Raw genomic sequence first — 4,484 nt, 5'->3', positions numbered from 1 at the left:
TATGTGTTGATCATTTTTTGGGGTATTACCTATTGGCTACTGAGTACAATAGTTTGTTGTATTTATTGATTCATTTGCAGCCTGTAGCTGCTTGGCTTGGCTGTGCCCCCTGTTTCCAGCACACTGGTACTCATTGAGCCAACCTCAGAAAGATGACAAGCTGAATCAACCCCACCTGGTGTTACGTCAACATCCCAACAGGGGCTTGAACTTAAGACCCTAGAATCTTAAGCCAACCACCTTAACCGTAAAGCCAACACCTGGCCTCGTACAGGAGTGATGGCTCATGTAGTACAAGAGTGATGGCCAGTCTAGAAGGCTTCTGCAACAGAAATGGAATTTGATCATTGAACATAATTTGGCAAGTTTTCTTGGATGACTTGAGGCTTAAAGTCGATATAATAAATAAAACTTTCCTTCTTCAGCAAAAATTTGAAGACTTTATTTACTCATGTGTAGCTTGCACAACGATACTGGGTATGGTTGAGGGAAGACGAGGAAGAGGTGCACCTTGTTTGCGCTGAATGGTTGGGGTAAAGGCTGCAACTAAACTGTCTCTGCAGAGCTTCGGGAATCAGTGCAGGATAGGGATGTTTGGAGAAATCTCATCATGAATGTCGCCAGAAGTCGGACACGCCTTGACGGAACTAGATGACGACAAGATAAGCTTGCACAAATAATGTATAGTGCCTTCCCAGAATAAAATGAAAACTCTTGCTTGAAAACAAACTTTTTTTTTGAAACTATCTGTGATACAAACATCATCAAATAGATATACGTGTATTGTTACGAATCTGGCAGCCATTTGCACACAAACAGGCAGCAGTCCCTGCAGTTCAGTTATTTCGATAAATATGTGTTTATAGTCAGGGTCCCGTCCTTCTGTCTAATGGGTTAATTTCATGTGTGTGTGTGCTGCGGGTTTCTTTATAGTCAGATTTTTTTTTTTTTACATTAAATCTCCCCTTCGCTCCATCATCGCCATTATGCACGTGTTCGGGGCCACGGGCATAGGCGGGGTGAGGTCGACTCCGCCCAGCGAGATGGGTGTGCCTCGCAACCAATGAGGGATAGGAGTACCTCAGAAGCCCCTGACCAATCCGAAGACGAGTTACCTCAGGGCGGCCCCGCCCAGCCAGATGGGATGTTCGCCACCATCCAATCAGGACGTGAGTGGGAGGGGAAGAAATCCCTCAGACCTCACAAAACGGAAGAGTACTGCAGTCAGCGTGGCCATTGCTTTGGTCTGTCGTCGTGGTCGCCTGCGATCGTGATCTGCGGTCTTTTGCGGGGCTCTTCGTGGTGGTGGTGGTCGAGCAGCCAGGATCGTGGGCTCATGGATTTCGGGTCGTGGGTTCGAGTCCCACCGTGGTGGGTTGGAGTCGGTGTGACCGCACAAGGCAGAGAGGTACCCTGCCAGGCTCTGTTCTCCCAGCTGAACTATCCTCCTCGGCTGGAGGACCGAATAAAGACCCGACGGGTCCCATTTCTTTTGGGTGTGTGTGTGTGTCCGTGTGCCCTGTCTTTAAGTAGAATTGCTTAAGTGTTTTCTTTTCATTGTACATTGCATTTTATTCGTGATTAAGTCTGCTCCGTGTCTCCCTCCCTAATAAATAAACCCTCTTGTTAAATGTTCCAGTTTGTTGCCCGTGTTTTCTTCCATTGACCCAGCACGGTTCGTGCGTGAGAACCAGTAAGCCGATTGGGCTGTAAGTTGTCGTTTGGACCGACGGACTTTGGTAATTCCGCCTGGTTACACCGGACCGAGGTCGTTAGAGCAACCCGGTTCGACAGAGTCTGTTGAGGGTGTGACTTCCCCGGTAATTTGACGACGTGGGTACTTAGGTATATTGAAATTTGGCTATTAACCCTATTCCACGCCGTCAGAGAATTGGCGATCACGGTCATGAAGTGACCCGTGACCTTCGGAGTTGTCCGAGAGTCACGACCTCAATTCCGGGTGTTCGGTGGGAGACGGCTCTACTACTCCCTCTGGCGGCCGTTCCTCGCCACCGACCCCCGGCCCACAACAGTATAAGTATCTGGGAGCACGTCCTTTGGCATCATTGAGTACTTGAACCGGTGAAGGCATCGAATCAAAGATGACAGCCTGATCCAGATATTCGCAAATGTGTGGAAGATCTTGTTGCAGATCTTGCTTTATTTGTTGGCAGTTTGACTTTTGTGCAGCTTGAGATCAATATGTTCCGAAACGTGATCGATGGTGTTTATGTCAGGAGACAGCGGTGCCCAGGAAGGAAGCTGCTTCCCACTGTGTCTCTTCTCGGCGTACATGGTTCTGCACGCATTGCATGTTGCACCATCTTTCTGCAGTAAATGTGTCCCCTACTCCAAAATACCTTCCTGGTATAAGTGGTAAGAAGATTTCTTGTCAACCAGCAAGTGCGATTTTTAGCCCAGCCGCCGCCCAGCGGAAGACGGGTTTTGCAATCACTTCTGTGTGTCTGTCCGGGCCGTAACTTTTTACCTTCGCCACTGAAGGTGAAGGAGATTGGGACCATACCCTGTGCAGAGCGTTGTTCCTGCCTTCGCAGTCTCCTTGGCTATTGGGTACAATCCTGGATGGGTCACCACTCCAACGCAGTATACCAGCAAGCTGGCACTCTTTACTGACCTCGGACCTGGTCAACCCAGTAATATCAGGTCAACCCCACCTGGTATTAATTCAACACAGAGTGGGATTTGAACTCAGGACACTAGGATCCAAAGTCCACCACCCTAACCATTAAGCCAACACCAGACATATGAGAATATGGAGATGACAAATTAAGAATTTGGTCACAAGTTCAAAAGGTCAAAGGTATCGTTTCGCATACGGAAGACGAAGATGAAGACGTAGAAATCCAAGATGGGCTTTGCTTTTTCAGATGCTTTCGAGTTAGTGATAATGTTGTGAATTCGCGCCCGCCGGCGTGCGATCGGCCGCTCGACTCGAATGGCGGCCGCCTCGCCCACCGGAACGGACAATTCAGTCGTGACCCTCTTGGAACAATGCCGGGAGCTAGTCACGGATGGGGGTTTAACCTCACCACGATCGTGCCAATTGCCCACCCGCGCAGGATAGGGTTGCTCGCCAAATTCGATCTACCTAAGTACCTGCGCGAATGGTCAACCGTACCACGCCACAGGCCGACTCCGGACACGAACCGCTTAAGCGGTCCGTTCCGTGCTACAGTGATAACCGAGCGGTGTTATAGTTGGCCTTGACGGTTCCGATTAATTACCGGGATATTGCACCCACTACGAACCCCTTACGTGAAGCAGGATGGAGAGTCAAACAAAGGAAAGGACGCAGCGAAACGGGGAACAAGTTCACACAAGCACGTTTAATTCACACAGACCAGCACGGAAGGCACGTATTTACAGTCACAATAATCAAAATGCACATATAAAGCGAAAGAAGAGTTAAAACTGAATACGCGTACACACGGCAACACTTAAACAGTTCTACTTGTCGGACAGGCGCCACCCACAGTCATTTACACAAACCCAAAGAAAAGAAAGGACTTCCCTTGGTGCGGCCGTTGAGTCCTCCTCCCACGACCTCCACTCCGAGCTCCGTCTCCTTCGCCGTCCTCCACTGCCGACTTGACCAGACTCGAGGACGACACAGCTCGACTTCAACGAGCTCCTCGGGCTCCGCGAGCTCCACATTGACGCAGAGACACTCGACTACGACGACACAGCTCGGCGATGACCCAACAACGACTTCAGACGAGTTTCACGAGTCAGGGAGAGAGCGAGAGGAAGAGGGAGAGAGCGAGAGGAAGAGGGAGAGAGCGAGAGGAAGAGGGAGAGAACGCAGGAAGAGAGAGAACGCAGGAAGAGGGAGAGAATGCAGGAAGAGGGAGAGAATGCAGGAAGAGGGAGAGAACGCAGGAAGAGGGTGAGAACGCAGGAAGAGGGTGAGAACGCAGGAAGAGGGTGAGAACGCAGGAAGAGGGTGAGAACGCAGGAAGAGGGTGAGAACGCAGGAAGAGGGTGAGAACGCAGGAAGAGGGTGAGAACGCAGGAAGAGGGTGAGAACGCAGGAAGAGGGTGAGAACGCAGGAAGAGGGTGAGAACGCAGGAAGAGGGTGAGAACGCAGGAAGAGGGTGAGAACGCAGGAAGAGGGTGAGAACGCAGGAAGAGGGTGAGAATGCAGGAAGAGGGTGAGAACGCAGTAAGAGGGAGAGAATGCAGGAAGAGAGAGAATGTGTCCTGCCCGTGTCCGACTTTTATAGCGCGGGGCTCCGCCCTTCACTCCGCCCCGTTTTCGGCTCCACCCTCCTTCGAGAGGGTTCTCGAAAAGGGGCGTTCCCGCTCCCCGACCGCCTCACGCTGTCCATCCACCAATCGGCGGCGAGCCGCCCTTCCCTCTTTCCCTCACGCCAAGCCGGGGAAGAATGGCGGGAAAAACCCACCAGCATCCTTGGCAGTTTTTGCCCGTTTGAAATAAAATATAGAAAAAGAAAAACGACTA

Source organism: Eptatretus burgeri, chromosome 1, assembly GCF_056783735.1.
Source record: "Eptatretus burgeri isolate ZD-2024b chromosome 1, Ebu_testis_v1, whole genome shotgun sequence".
Taxonomy (NCBI): Eukaryota; Metazoa; Chordata; class Myxini; order Myxiniformes; family Myxinidae; genus Eptatretus; species Eptatretus burgeri.
This window is presented reverse-complemented; position numbering follows the sequence as displayed.